Source organism: Drosophila montana, unplaced genomic scaffold (assembly GCF_035044405.1).
Source record: "Drosophila montana isolate Dmon_TW-CO22-7 unplaced genomic scaffold, ASM3504440v1 contig_3213_1, whole genome shotgun sequence".
NCBI lineage: Eukaryota > Metazoa > Arthropoda > Insecta > Diptera > Drosophilidae > Drosophila > Drosophila montana.
The window spans coordinates 1,064,508-1,080,894 of record NW_026998093.1 but is presented as its reverse complement, the minus strand read 5'-3'; the positions used below and the strand labels follow the sequence as shown (position 1 = coordinate 1,080,894).

The 16,387-nt window shown below is 43.4% G+C and overlaps 1 long non-coding RNA gene across 5 annotated transcripts in view; it reads left to right on the top strand.

Annotated features, from left to right (window-relative positions):
• The window catches only part of LOC135432762 (uncharacterized), a 151,427-nt gene that overhangs the window by 110,814 nt on the left and 24,226 nt on the right, over nucleotides 1–16,387 (top strand). For all 5 annotated transcript variants that reach the window (XR_010436958.1, XR_010436960.1, XR_010436957.1 and 2 more), the window contains one exon: nucleotides 1,398–1,470. This is a non-coding gene — a long non-coding RNA (uncharacterized LOC135432762). The remainder of the gene's footprint in view (nucleotides 1–1,397; nucleotides 1,471–16,387) is intronic.

Sequence of the window (16,387 nt, the reverse complement as noted above, 5' to 3'; positions counted from 1 at the left end):
GTTTGTTGTCGCTCCTATAAGCGCCTACATATGCTCAAAAATAAGAAAAAACGATATCGATATTTATCGATTTCAAGGAAACGAGAACTTGGTCTGCCTTTGCAATAGGTAGAGCTGCACTCAATTTCTCACGTCTCCACCTCTTGAATTCCCTAGATCAACTCGGCTGTTGATGCTGAGCAGGGATATAAATGTACTTTGTGGTGTCAAAGATGTCTACTTCCACATTTTTCATACATATACGTAAAACCATATACCCTTTTACACATTTCCAAGGGTATAAAAACACTGTCGAGACATTAACCACGATAATTATACAAAACATGTGGCTCGTTTTTGTGTTGTATTGTGTGCCTGGCCACAAGACTTGGGAGCGAAACCCCAAAGTTACCTACGAATACAATTGATAAGCATTTAGAATAGATACACGAATATACGACTAGCTAGTGATTGCTGGCAAGAGGAAGCATCACACACACACACACACAGACACACACACACACACGTGCGTGCAAGTGTACATATTTAATTTCCAAGCAAAAGTTTTAGATACATTTCAATGAAATTAACAACTGCTCGCAGTTTCTGGAAGTTCAGATAAAATTCAAGAATTTTATAGGTCTCGAGAGAAATACGCAGCGTTTGCCATTTAATTTAATTTCTTATCAGATTAAACGCAGATAAAAACCAAAATTGATAACCTTTTAAATAATAATGTGAACGATCTTTATGTTTATATTCCTGTCAGGCCCAAAGGCTTATCAATTTCCAGCGTTTATCTCTGTCTCGACGCGCTTGCGAAAGCCTGGCAAGCAAATATAAATGTTGGCAATCATTTGCCTAATTATAATTCATTTTATGATCACGAATATTTGCTTTCGTTTTATGGCGTGCCATAAAAAACAATATACAAACCTTTAAGAATGAATAGACGCTGGGCTGAGAATGCCCAGTTCAAGTGTGGATGCGTTTGCTTAACTACTGCATAAGCCAAAATTCTTTATTAACCCCTTGAGATTGACATAAGATGCTGATTGATACTCGATTGATATAGAGAACTGTTGATTGACCGATTGATGATCAATGTTCTGCCCCTAAATATGTGTTTTAATCCAACGCCAAGCTCGGAAAATTCATGTTCAACTTTTGCTTTGCATCTGCTTCAATTTGCCTTGAACTCATTTTTGATAAGAAAGAGATAAGACAGGGAATTTATTGAACCCTTCCCTGAGTGAACAACGACTATCTGTGTGAAAGTATTCAAAATTGAACATTATAAAACAAAGCATACGCGTTCCATAGATTTTAAAAGCATTTTTAAATATCGCCTTTCTATGCGATTCTCATGAATTTAACTTACGTTAATCAACTCTTTTGCATTCTTTCTCCCACTCTAGTGAGATGCACTTTTAAAGGACTTTCTCCCTACATCTTATTGATGTCAATAATATATGATGTGTAAAGTTTGGGGTAAGTACAGATTGACATATAAATATATTTGTTTATAACCAAGAACATATGTCAGAGCAGTTCAGTCAAGGCTCTCTTTGAATAATGACCAATTTGTATGGAAAATGAAATCGTTTTTGAGCTGTTTTATCAAAGTTATTTGAAAAACATTTTTCAGCTCTAAAAGTGTTTCAGTTCTCTTGAGAGCTGACCACAACTTTAATGGGTTAACAGTTCAGCCAACTGGGCCTTATCGATGCTGCCCACATTCAGATGCATCCATCGCATCGCTTTTGTCACCAGCACATCGAATGCCTCTGGGCAGGGCAGGGCAGGGCTGGGCACCGGCTCCGACTCTGACTCGGACTCGGACTCCGTCTCTGGTTCTGGTTCTGACTGGCTGTCGGTGTGTCTGTGTGTGTGTGTCTCCGTGCCTCATCATCAATGTCCAATCGACGTGTGTGGCCTGGGGAACGGGTACGGGAACGACTGGTGGCACTTGGGCCGAGAGCGGAGCATGCGGTAGGCCTGACAACGACAACGACAGCGACAACGACGACGACGACGACGACGGCGCCGTCGATGGAATGTTGTTAGTTATAAAATGGCCACAAAATCATAACGCGGGCGTGGGCTCAACTGACTGCCACTGAGCACTTTCCTGGACCCAAAACCGAACCTGATATTGACGATGACGATGACGAGCCACGAGTTACGAGCCGTGAGCTCTGAGCTGTGAGTGCCTCATGCCGCCGTCTCTCGTCTGGGTCAGCCGGCGGCTGGTGCCCGATGTTGCCATCAAAAGGTTGGTCCAGAGTGTGAATTAAAATGTTTTTTTTTGTTGTGTTTTTGTTCTCTTTGCCCGTTTTTACATGTGTTCTGTGTGTTCCGATTGGGGATCTACAACTGGCAACTGGCAACTGGCAATAACTGAGCGAGCGGGCTAAAAATCGAAATCAAAACTCGTCGCAGTTGTTTTATGAGTTTTAGAAATTCTTTTTCACAGCACACACACACGCACACACACACACACATATGCATACGTACGCATATTTCTTTTTTCCACATGCACTCGCCGGAGTCGCCCACAAAAAAAAACTTGTTTTGTTTTTCTCGTTTCTGTTTGCCATTCTTGTTATTATTATTAGTTTTCTATTTCAATGGCGGCGACGTCGGCGGCGTTGGTGGCTAGCTTTGAATAATGATGATAAGCAGAGCTCCAGCCATCCGTCCAGCCATCCGTCCAACCATCCGTCCGACCATCTATCCAACCAGTCAACCATCCAGTCTGAGCCAAGCCAAACGAGCACAAATATATCTGAATACAAACGTATTTGTATAAACTCGCATTCATCCATCTGGTTGTCGTTCTCATTTTGATTATTGACTTATTGTGGCATTTATTTTGTGTGTATATCTTTTATTTCTTCGAGTTGTTGTTTTTTTTGTTTTTTGCTCGAAATCGTCGCCAGGTACACGAGAAATCGTCACGGTCAGCAAAAGATACTCTGGGTGCCCGAAGTATCTCAGCCTATGCAGATACATTTGAAGCGCACGCTTGTCCGTTTTGATGTTGTTGTCATCAATTTAACAGCAACAACAGCAGCAACAACAGCAACAACAATGTGAGAAACAAGAACAAAACCAGACATTCTTCGAGACTCGGTCGTTGTTCGTTCTCATAATTTGTTTGCCTCGTTTGGCCCCGTCGCTGCCCCTTTTCCCAGCTCCGAAGCCCGTTCCCAATTCTTTTCTTTCTCGCGCCATCGTCGCCGACTGTGAGAAAGATTTTATTTCGTTCAAGTGGTTTTTGATTTAACACCAAACAACAGCAGCAGCAGCAACAACAACAACAACAACAACAGCAGTGGAAAATATTTTAATGATGCGTCGTCAATGCAATTCGGGAAAATGAAAAAGAGATTTCCAACTTGTTTGGTGGCCACGCTCTTTGCTTTCCACTTTATCTCGTGCTGTGGCTGGCTTTTCATAGCCATCGATTGATTAGCTCTGGCGAAAGCCGATAGTCGGTCCGTTGCAGCAACGACAACTGCCGCAGAACCCACCCCAAGGCGTGTGCATCTACAGAAAAGGGGTAGCTTGCCAAGTTAGCGAGCGAGAGAGAGAGAGAGAGGGAGGGGGGGGAGAGTGGGCAGACGATCGACAGACCGAGAAACCACTCGACAAGCTGCCAATGCGCTTCGATGCGGTAACATCTGTCACACGGCTGCTTCCTGGACACTGGCACCACACAGCAACCACATTTCAAGCAGCACCACTGAAACTGGCACCACAAAGCAGCTTATTGGTATTTAAAGGAACTTGCGTCGGGCATAAACGCATTGCGATACAGTTTGCAACAGTTCAATTAGCTATCGATAAACACAGTGGGTCAAACATATTTGGCTTTCAATAAGCTAGGCCTGGAAACAGGGCTTACCACACCCGGAAATTTCTTACATACAATGAATCCAACGTTAAAGGGGATGAGTTGAACTAAGAACAGACGAACTTAAGCCTGGATTGAAGCAAGGAACCTTTTTCCATTTTGGGTGGAATGTTGGGAGTTATTCAAAATTTGAAATGGTCGTCATATGTATATAGCTCTTAGAATCCTCGAGCTATGCTTAAGAAACCATCTAAAAAATCGATATTTATCGATATTCGTAAAATGAGAGGAGATATCAAACAAAAAAGATAAACAAGTTCTGCGAATGTTAAACGAGAATATATATTTCAAATGTCAACAGTCGAGTTCTTATAGTTTCCGAGATTGACGCGTTCACTTTGACGGACTGATCATCGTCCTGATCAAGAAGATACATATATCATTTATGGGAATGGGCTGCTTGTTATAAAGATTAACTTAAAACTAATAACTTATATTTATTTCAATTAATCTAAATACAACTGACAGCAACTATGTTGAATATGTTTAAAGAGCATTTAAACTTCGTTGTGCGAAATTCGGTATAATTTTTGCCTGCGTTTTTTCTTCGGTATTCCTTTCAAGTCCTGCGTATTATTTCATTATGAAAATATGCAATATATATTTGCCGCTTTTTGCTTTGAACTGTGCGTGTTGCCGCCACAAACGGAACCGCAGCTGATGTCAAGGACTATGTGGCCGGCCGGCCGGCATGGACTTATTAATGTGACACTAATCATGTGACCTCGAGTGTTTGGCCGCCTGTTATGACCGCTTGTGCGCGGCAATCGGAAAAGTTTTCCCTGCCACTCATGGAACAACGGCGAATGAGTCGAACCATTCATAAAAATGCCATTCTATTGCTTTCTTCTCTTTGTGGCACCTTTCTTTCAGTCTGCTGTGTCTGTTGATTGGAAGCGCTTAGGAAAATCAACACACACAAAAAATGAAAGCTGGCAACTGGGAACTAAATGGGCGACTGGCAACTGGGAAAGGCTGTGCCCAGACTCAGATAAAGCGGGCCTAGGAAGCGGTTCTTGCGTAGGTAGCTTCGCCAACTGGGCCAAACAAAAGAAAACACACAAGTTACTCAAAAGAAAGAGAGTGAGCGAGAGACAGAGAGAGAGAGAGGGAGAGGGAGAGGGAGAGAGGGGGAGAGGGAGAGGGAGAGAGAGTGATATACATTTTCACCTTTCGCAGTTGCAGTTGCTGCCCGCCTTTGAGAGCATGACGCGTGTCAGGGGCAACCAATTAGCAGAGAGGCTCTGCGGTATCTGTGCAGTCTTTTGTGTTCAGGACATAGGGGTTGCTGTTAGCTGCACAACAAGCCTATACACTCAACAAAATCTTCAATTCTAAATATATATATAACCTGGTGAGATGCATTTTATGGATTGTTCTGGATGTTTTTTCTTAGCAAGGCTCCAAACCAATTTTGAACCGAACCACATTGGGCCTGGAATTGAACTTGTTTCTTCTTCACCATGATTAGTTGGATAAAGAATAGCAGAACCCAAGCCCAAATCGAGCAATATAAATAATTAGAAGTTTGTTTAGTTATTAATCAAGTTTTACTGTTGATAAATTGAAAGAACTTTCACGAACCAAGTTCTGAACCTAGAAGCACAAATGGAGAGAGTCAGGTTTATGAACTAGCACCTTTATGTGAGTGAACTGAACCAGTGTAAATGTTTGTCGGGCTTGCAGGCTGATTCTTAGAAAAGCTGGTATTTGAACTATGAATTAAATCGTTATATTGAAGAATTGAGGGAAGTTTTACGAACCAAGCTCTGAACCTGGAATCACAAATGCAGAAAGCCAGGATCAGGAACCTTAATACAGTTTCTGACAGTTTTGCTTGCAAACTCCATGCAGCAGTTGTTGCAGTGTATTTAGATCCCTGAGCGTTGCCGTGTGGCTGACGCTGATGAGCCGCAAACTGCGCAGGAAGCTTCATCCAATTGACAAGCGGCATTTAAGGGATAATTTTCGGGGCATGTGTAGCGGTTGCCCCCCCAAAAGAAAATAACAAAGTGGAAAGGACAAACTGCGCAGGCGCAGAGGCAGACGACACAGCGTGTAGGCAGCCAAAGTACGTAGGACGCAGGACGCTGAAAAGGACGCGCTCCAACAGTTTTTTGTGCCAGTCACTGTAACATCTGCTTGTGCCTCATCATCATCATCATGAACATCATCATCATCATGATGATGAATATGGCCGCTGTCCTGTGCTGTCCCGACAGGACATGTGCGTTTTTAGTTATTGAAATTTTTACTTGTTTTGTCCTGCGCGCTCTGTGCTCTGTGCATTGAGTATTTAATTGCAGATAATATCGACAACAAACAGCAGGCAATTCAGTTCGACCGAAAGCCAGTCCCGACTTAAGGATCAACCGACAAAAAGGTACAAAAACACGGCTGAATCAACAGCTGAAGTTGCCGGAAATGCATCTGTGGCCAGGTCCTGCTGCTCAGGACATTTGTCCTGCCTTCTGGGTTCTGTGGAGGCGCGCACGTGTCAATAATTGTTCGGTTGTGGAGCTCGAGAATCAGCTGTCGTTTCGGACCCCTTTCTGAGACATAAGTGCCATCCAGAATGGGCATACAACTGTTCTTTGTGTGGCTTTTAGGTGTTATTCCATAGAAAATTGGACAGCTATTTACCATAACTGAATAATGATAATTGGGAGTTAAACATTAGTTGCTCCTTAATGAGTGCATAAATTAGAGAATATAGAATTTATTGGTTCGAGTGAATGTAATGCTATATTACCAAAAAGTGCTGGACTATAAACAATAACTGAATATCTAAATATATTCCTTGATTCGGTTCACGACTGGAACTAATGCCTCGCTTTTGTGTTCCGTTTGTGAATCTGGTTCGTGAACAGAGCTGGATTCGATACCTAATGGAATAAAATACGTCAATTTATTGTGTTTACATATACTCGACATTTAACGTTTCTTGAGCTTACTAATACTTTTCCATTGGGTAAACATTCCTCAATAATATCCTTATACTTTTCCAAAATCAGATTGGCGGATGAAATCTAATTTCTGAACTAGTTCAGCTCATTTAACCATAACAAGTCCTCGCATCTATCATTAGCCGTAAAGTATCTAGTATCGGGGCCTATCTCTAGCTGATTTGTTAAATATCGAAATAATTAATAACAAATTGCATTCAAGTTTCTTTGTTAGCCTTGACATATGGAATCCATCTTCAAGCTGTCTTGTTTCATGTTTTGAAGCATGTTCAATTGTTTCCGACTGTTGTGTAAGCATTCTACAAATAAGCTACACTTCTTGGCCAAGTATTTAGCATCCGCATAGTATCTGAAACTCTTGTAGCGTAACAGCTCAAGCATCCCAATTGTTATTTTTGTTGGCCATTGAATTGCGTTTAGCCCAACAAAATGCAAATTAGTTGCGCACTTGGCCAACAGTTAACTGTGAGCGCACTCATCTGTCTCTCTCGCTCTCTCTCTCTCTCTCTCTCGCTCGCTCTCGTCGCACACAACTCACAGCAATTGCAAAAGTAACGGCAAAGCTAATGCTAAAGAAGCCAACAGCAACAACAATAACATCAACGACAACAACAACAACAGCAACAGCAACAACTCGACTGTGCTGCTAATGTAATTGTATTTGTAAATGCCATAAAGTTGGCAACACTTGCTGTGCCAACAGCAGCAGCAGCAGCAGCGGCAGCAATACAAATGAATTATGTTGGCTGCCCAGCAGCCGCTCCATTCACCTCACCTCAGCTGAGCAACCCACCACCCTACTCTCCACACCGCCTGCTGCCTAAGCCACACAAATGTTGCTCCAACGTTTGCAAATGAAGTTCACGAGATGGTCAAGACGATAATGTTGGCGAGCGCATTTGCCAAGTCATGAGGCGAATACGTTGTTGTTGTTGCTCCTGCCCTGACACCGCAGCAACACTGGCAACGGCAACAGCAACAGCAACACTGGCAACAACAACAACAACACAATTCAGTTAGTCAATGCGCGTCACAGCGAACGAGTTTTTTTGTGCTTTGCTGTTGTTGTTACTGTTGTTGGTGTCCATTTTGTCGCCGTCGCTGCCCTCAAATAGTTGGAAATCAAATCAACAACAACATCAACTACAAAACTACAACAACAAGTACAAGTCTAAAACTGAAATCTATGTATGTAAAACTCAATTGAAGCGCAGCGAGCGTCGCTCCAAGCCCGTCTCCCCGTCGCTCCACATTTTTTTTCTTTCTTTTTTTTTTTTTTGCTGTTTGCCTTTTGTTTGATTTAGTTGATGCAGCTCGCAACCCGCAGCCCGCAACCCTGCCCGCCGCGCCGCTGGCTTATGCATACGAGCTCCGCTGTCGCCGACTTGAAGTTCCAAGCCCAAAGCTGACTGCAGTTCCCCCTGCCCATTCACCAATACTCTCTCACACACACACACGCACACACACACATTTATACACTGCATAACTGAATCTGGATCTCTGCCAGCGTCGCTGCTGTCGCCGTCGTCGCCAGCGTCATACAAATATTTAGTAGAGTATGAAGTAGTTCGGGTTCGGTACATAAAATGTGTTGACCTCAGTTGACCTCGTTTCAGTTTCTTTTGCTGTTGCTGCTGCTGCTGCCGCTGCTGCTGCTGCCGCTGCTGCTGCTACTCTTTTTTCTGCTTTTTGCAGCACTTATTTTATTTGTGCAAACGTTTTAATGAAATTTCGTTTCATTTTTTTCTGCTTTTTATTTTTTTTGTTTTTTTTTGTGTTTCTCGTTGTTTCTTTGTACTCCCAACGTCTTCGTTTTCTCTCCCTCGTCTGGACACATTTGAGCGCGCCGCTGAGTTTTTCAATTAGAAATCATCATAATCGTATCTCTTTGTGGTTCTTCAACCTTCCTGCTACCATCGCTGAATGGGGCGGGGGACGGGGGAGGGGGAGGGGAGAGGGGAGACAGCTGCAGCTACCACACAGTTGAGCTGCCCCAGAGCTGCCGTTTTGTCTATCGACTCCGGAACGGTGCCCATTCTGGGCCCCGGTCAAAGTCTCGCAGCTCAAATAGACTTTTGGCGAGTGTAACTCTTTTTCTATTTATTTATTTATTTCTTCTTTTTTTTTGTAGTTTGTAGTTTGTTTACCTCGCTTAATGTTGTTGATGATTACTTTCACCGGACAGCAACAGCAACCAAAGTCTGAGCACAGCAAAACACAGTTATGACAACAACAACAGCAACAACAACAATAGGGGCAACAACAACGGCAATGGCCAAGCGATTGCTGAGGAAGCAACAACTATAACAACAACAACTGCAAGCAACAAAAAACGTAGCAAAGTTTCTTTGCTTATTTGTTGTTGTCGCTGTTGTTGTTGTTGCTGTTGCTATTGTTGCTATTGCTTTGGCATATGAAATATGTTTGAACATAATGAGGCCAACAGAGCTGCTCTTGTTGTTGTTGCTGCTGTCCACTGACGAACTGACTCCAACTCTGACTGCAATGATTGCAGGTTGCTGCTGTTGCTGTTGCTGCTGTTGCCGCTGGCATCAGCAACATTCGCTCTAATAACAACAGCAACAACAACAAGCTGAGCCTTAGTACGTAATCTGTATCTAAATCAAAATGAAAATTTGATACAATTAGCAAAAGCATAAAAAGTCTTGTGATTGTGATTGTTGTTGCTGCTGTTGCTGTTGTTGCTGCTGTTGTTTTAACCAGCCAGCAATAAATTGTCGGCATACTTGTTGCAGCTCTAGATCTGCTTTTAGCTACTCACTTTAGTTAAGCCCATAAACGGGTGCAGATATTGCAGTCTAAATAAAAGTCTACAAATATTTAAAGAATATTATAGAATGTCCAGTTTCAAGCACTCCTTAAGCCACAAAGCACCTTTCTAATATACTAAAAACACACCTTTAAACTTTTATCTCGCTTATCTTTAACCAATCCGATCTCTCTATACATTAGAGGATGTGTCCTGACTGATCGATCGCTGATCAATACACAGCTCAAGCCATAAGAGCTAGGTAGACATTTGCATGATATTTGCACTAGTTACTCCATTTCACCCGCAACTGTGGAAAATGAGTGAAAAACGGATTTGTGTATCCGATTGGTTGCAAACTTATTTACATATACTTATGTTTAAATATACAAAAATAAGTACAAATATGTAAATTATACAAAATTTCTCAGGGGCGGAAAAGGTTTAAGAAGAATGTCTAAAAATTGTAGGAGAAATGCTTAGCCTGGACAAAGTTGTGCAATTTTTGCTAGTAATATTAATATACATATTGTATACCAATTTCCAGTTGTCTTATTTCTTATTGTTAAAGTTGGGTATTATGTATATAAATCCAATTTCCAGTTGTCTTATTTCTCGCAGCTTGTTTTCTTATTATCGCCCTCATGCTCCATGTACTTTCTATTTCCTTGGCACGCATTTGGGTAAAAAATAAAAAACAGAAGCAGCAGCAAAAATATAATAAAAACCGTTAGGTAAATGAATTTCGGTGGCAGCTACCAAAAAGTTGACATGCATCTCATATAACGCGTAGCCAATAAAAAGAGAAGAAGAAGATGAAAAAAACATTCAACGAAAAAACGAGTCAAAACCAGCGACGTCTTTCGGTTCACGTTCACGTCCACGTCCACGTCCAAAATTTCATTGTACCCACGCCGACGTCTGCGAAGCGACAAGCGGAAATGGTAAACATTACCTTTACCTACACTTGCAACACGGTCTGCTTGGGCAGGGGCAGAGGGAGGGGCAGGGGGAGCTGAGAAACAAAAAACGGTTAGTTATGAAACCAAAGCATCACTCAAAGGCAGCCGCCAAAGCCGCCCGCGCTGCTCAAGACAAGAAGGGGTATAGTTGTTGTTAAGAGAGGAGGGGGCGAGGGGGGGAGTCTCGTTGGGGCAGGGTAAAAGCCGCATAGAGGTGACAGCCGCTGGAGAAGCTCAGCGGGCAATGCGGACTCGGCTCGTACAGCAGCAACTTTCCAATGTCTACACACAACAGACACACACTCACACACACACACACACACACACAGCCACAATTGTACATTATTTTATTATTGTCTCGCTTAGTTTTTAACCAAAAGGCGGCTACAACAGCCACAAAAGTAACAGTAACATGTAAATGTCGGGGTGTGGACAAATTTGATGCCAACGACAAAAGCCAAAGACTTGGAAGATATTAATTCATAAATTTATTAGTGTATCTGTCGATCATATTGTACTTTCATTAATCAAAACTCACTTCAACTGTATTTACCAATACTGGCACTTAATCAACACTGACTACTTTACCAACACTGCGCAATTTAATAATAATACACACTTTCAAGCGTGTGTATCTTCCGATGTATTTGTATTTACCAGCACTGGATCTTAATCAACACTGACTAGCTTACCAACACTGCGGTACTTAATAATATAATACAATTATTAGTGTCTGCTTCCGATCCATCTCCATATCGTTTTTTAGAACACGTCTCCATGGTATTAACCAAAACTTGTAAATCTAGTTATTATTAATCAACACTGCCTTTATGGGTGCATCCCCGATCTCTCTTCCGATCATATTTGCCAACACTGGCAACATTGCAATTCTAGTTGCTAAACACTGGCCAAGCAACACTGTGCACACGCTTGATATTTAAACCAACGAAGAAATAAAAAATGAAAACTATTTAAGTTTATTTGTGCAAAACACGTTTATTTAAATAAGTTGATTTATTTAAATTTACATGCAATTTTAGTCAGCTAAACTGTTGCACAGTTAAAAACAATTCACTAGCAAGTGGATGCGGATTGTGCAAACGGAATGGCGAATGGGTAAATAAGGCGGACTGGGCAGCAGACAAAACCCCAAACGAAGCCCCTGTCCATGCCCCATGCCCCATGCCCCATGCCCCAGCTACATGGCCATGCCATGCCTGCCACGCATTGCACCCGAATGCTGGCATGTTAAATGGAAATGCATTTGGTGGCAGGCGAGGCAACGACAAACATGGAGCAGCATTCAGCAGGATGTTTGGACGTGCGGGAGTCATGTGGGCTAAAATAAAACCAAATAGACGGAAAATAGGGAAAAATGCACAACGACAGCGACTGTGCAGCGACAGGGGCAGGGGCTGGGGCAGGGACGATGGAGCAGGAGCAAACACACACACACACACATCCTTGACAGTCCCGATTGCGAGTTCATTGCATTTTATGCGAAGCGACGTTGCAGGTAAAATGCAAACAACAACAACTGCAACAACAACAGCAGCAATATGGCTGTGCCGGAGCTGAGTCTGGCTTTGGTTACTGGCTAATGCGCCACGCACCCAACAGCCGGCTGTATGTAGGGTCTTGCGGGGAGGCCAAAAAGGGGAGTTGTTGTACGAGTGTGTGTGTGTGTATGAGTGTGTATGAGTGTGTATAGCCAGGCGACCCTTCGCAACCAAAATGCCACAACACAACACAATTTTCTCACCAGCAGCAGCAGCAGGCGGTGACAGGGAAGCAGGAGCTGGGAGCAGGAGCAGGAGCTAGAGCTGGGAGCTGGGATTGGAGTAACAGTAAATCGGTAACCAACACCCGCCGAACAAAAGCCAACTCATTGAGTTTTGAGTTTTAGGAGGATTGTGGTGCAGTTGCCGTTAGTGGTGCTGATGGTGCTGGACACTGGGTGGTGCCACTTGCATTTACAGTTGCACGCAAGTGACAGGTTAACAGTCAGGCGGCACCGGAGGCACTCTCATGGGCAGTCATGGGCCACCAATAACAAATCCCAGCATTGATCGAGGCAATCGCAATAAGCGGCAAACGTTGACAGTGGCCGCATCAGTTAAGCATCTAGTTGGGCCTAGGACAACTGCAACCCGCCCCTCCACACAGGGGGATAGGGGAGGACAGAGATAATGCCTGTGGCCAGAGCAGCAGCAGCAGCAGAGGCAGCAGAGGCAGCAGCAGACAGTACAGTTTACTGGCAGAAATCATAAAACGAAAACGAGTTACAAAACTGCTGAATTCCGCCAGAGAACATCCATGGGAGAACAGGTAGAGGCACTGGCGACGCCGTTTTGGAATGCAAAAACTAAAAATAGGAAAAAGCCAGGCCAAAAACCGAAACCAGCCTGATGGCCAAGAACGTGCCCCTCCCCCCTCAGCGGCAGCCAGCTCTATTTATGCCCGTGCCTGTACCCAGTCCGCATATCCCATACCCAGTCCCAGTCCATGGCCATGCCCATTCCCACTGTCAAAGGCTTGCGAGCAACAACAATCGCAGTTCCAGTTGCAGTTGCAGTTGCAGTCGCTTCTAATGTCTGCCCATGCTCGTTGCCATTATATCGTTAGAGGTGGCACTCAGCCCAAACCCAAACTCAGGCCCAGGCCCAATACAAATAGCAGATCCAACCTTTTACCCATCTCCGTACCCGTCTCCGTCTCCATCTCCTTCTCGGTTTCGGTCTCGTTCTTCTGGCACCGGCGTCGCCAGTTTGCCGTTGACTTTGATTGCAAAGTTTACATGGCACCAAAGTGCATTTTCAATAAAAGGAAATATCAAACACACACACACACACACATACACGCTGATGTATATAGTGTTTATATGGCATGTCGTATATCGTGGCATGCCTTCAGTTTTTGCACTTGTTCTGCTTCTTTTGCTGCCGTTGCCGTTGCCATCACATTGCATCCTGCCTCCTGCCTCCTGGCTGGTCAGGACTCTGCGACCTCGACACGGCGCTCTTAAGCTATGAAAAGTTGTCACAAGTCAAACACCCAGCACCGCCAACCGCTGCCCCTTTGGCACCCACACAAGGATGCGCCAAGTGAACTTTGAATGTAGTCTATGCAAGGACAACAACTGGAACAGCAGCGAAAACAAGCAGCTGAAATTATACTACTACGACTATCGAATACCCTATGACCGAAAGGAGTCTAAGCTTCGAACTGAACTATCTAAATGGTATGAGCTGTTAATATTTATTATTAACAAAATTAGCTTCGAATGCTTCAAAACTGTTTTAAAACTAGTTCGAAGCTAGTTCAACGCTGGTTCAAACCAGATTTCCAGCAAGCTTCAAGCTGGTTCAACGCTAGTTTAAAGCAATCTTCAAGCTGGTTAACCCTGGTTCAATGCATGTTCAAAGCTGGGCTAAACTTGGTTTACCGCTGGTTCAAAGCAGTTCTCATGTTGGCTCAAATCTTTTCCAGCTAGTTCAACGCTGGTTCAAACCAGCTTGAAAGCTATTAAACAGCTAGTTGAAAGCTAATTCAAAGCTGGTTCAAAGCTGGTTAAAAGCTGCTAAATAAATTCTCAACTAACAGACTTATTCAAACTACCCAAAAGCCAAGAAGAATATATTTGAATAGTTTTGAAACAACAACAACAAGAACAACAACAGTTGCTGCATGAGCACAAAAACTTGTCGTGAAAACTTTTTGACACTTTCAAATGTGCCGGGCTATTGAAAATTTAACGCTGTCGCAGTCGACTTTTCAAATTACAGAAAGAAAACTTCTGCAGCTGCTTCTTGCCATTTTCACCACTTTGCCACACGCCCCCTGCCACCTTTTGCTAATTTTATCAAAGAAAGTTTGTTCTAAATCTTGTTGTTGTAATTGTCGACTATCTTTTGGAGCGACTATTGATCAGAAATTGTCACTTAAGACTTATTTTAAGACACATTTAAACACTTTATTTTTGTTAAGTTATATTTATTTATTTACAAGCTGAACCGGTTCAGATCCTGAGACTCCAATTCCCTTAATTGTGAACCGAATTCCAGTCCGTACTAGGCACATGATGGCCACCTGCAGATTTCCTTGGCAACCATCGCAATGCAGGTGAGAAGTAGAAAGGTTTTAAGCAGCAAGTTCTTTGTAGATTTGAAACCAATTGAGTTTTTCTCAGTATCTTTTCCACTTTTAGAACCAATCGAATTATTGCCATTATAGCATAGAAAGATTACATGTTCTTCCAGAGAATACAGTCAAACTGTGAACTGAACCAGTCACAAACCATTTCTTTGTTCACAATGCATAATAATATGTAATTCTAATATTATTAATTATTTTGTCAGTGCAAAAACAAGTTTGACAGTTTTTTTTTTAAAATTAAATAGAATGTGAAGAAATTCGGTTCAAACTGAAGAGTCAGTTCATCAATGAAGAAATGAACCATAAACCGAACCAGTAATAAGCCATGCTCAAAATATGCAACTCTGTGTCTCTCTCTCTCTCTCTTGCTATCTCTCTCAATTCCTTATTGGCGTTTCTTTGTAAAAGACAATTCAAATATTTTAAGTGGCAGTTGCAGCTTGTGCCATTTGCCTGGCTGCTTAAAGAATTGCAATGATCCGCGCTGCAGTTGTCAGCTTGGAGTCTCGAGTGGCGGCCAAGCAGTTGCCCGGATGTCCGGAGCAGTTGGCAACAGGCAACTCCCTTTGTCGACTGTCCACTTTTGTGTTCTGTTGTGCTGTGTTGTGTTTGCGCTCTTCGGGCCACGCCTCGTCGGCATATTCATCAAAATTCACTTTAACTTCATTATCATAGTTATTGTTTTATTTATTCCACCTTCTGTTTCGCCTCAAGACACTTGATCGCTCAATTGATTTTGCGGGCTCAGCGCGGCTTCGTTCGGCTCGGCTCGGCCCGGCTCGGTCGCGACTTGCCTTGACTTGACGGCCAGAGTTCTGCAGAGGGTCTCGCGACGCTGTCCCCCCCCTTTCCCATGCCTTTGCGCAGCCGAACGTGAACCCGAACACGAACTGAAGGCCCGACAACCTCTCGGTCGCTGGGTCTTGCTTCATGGCGTGGCCTGCCTGCTGCTTTTTGACGGTTTCGCTGTTGGTTTTGTTCTCGCTGCTCGTTGTTGTTGTTGTTGTTGCTGTTGTGCGCATTGTCGACACTTTATTGACTACTTTTCTGGATGAATTTGTTGGTTTCTTAATTTCACTGCACCGCACCAAGGCCCTCGCCTCTCGCGGCTCTCGTCCCCGCCCTCGCCCTCGCCCTGTTCATTGTACTCATTGCCTCGCTCTCCTCTCTGTTATCACTCATACGCCCCGCGGCCACAGCGCTCTGCTCTCCTTCGTCTGCGTTTTGCACTGCGCTTCTTTTGCCGGCTGCTGCTGCTGCATCGATTTGGCTGCTTCTTCTTTTTTTATATAATTTTATTGTGTTTTTTTTTCGTTACTTATGTGTTTAATTTTTTATTTTACTTTTTTGTTCTTTTTTTTACTTCGTTGCGGCCCAGACACAAAGACAAAACCAAAGGCAGACGCAGACACAGACACAGACAACAGACAACAGCGTCGGCGTCGGCGACGGTGACGACGTCAGCGTCGTCCACGTCGCTTTGGGTGACTTTGGAAGCGACTGGAAGTTACACACACACACACACGCGCACACATATACATACACACGCACAGACACTGATTTAGCCGGTCTTAAATATGAGTTGAGGTGTTGTCCTCGCTTAAATTAGCCCGGCTCTGCGTCTGGCTGGCCTCCC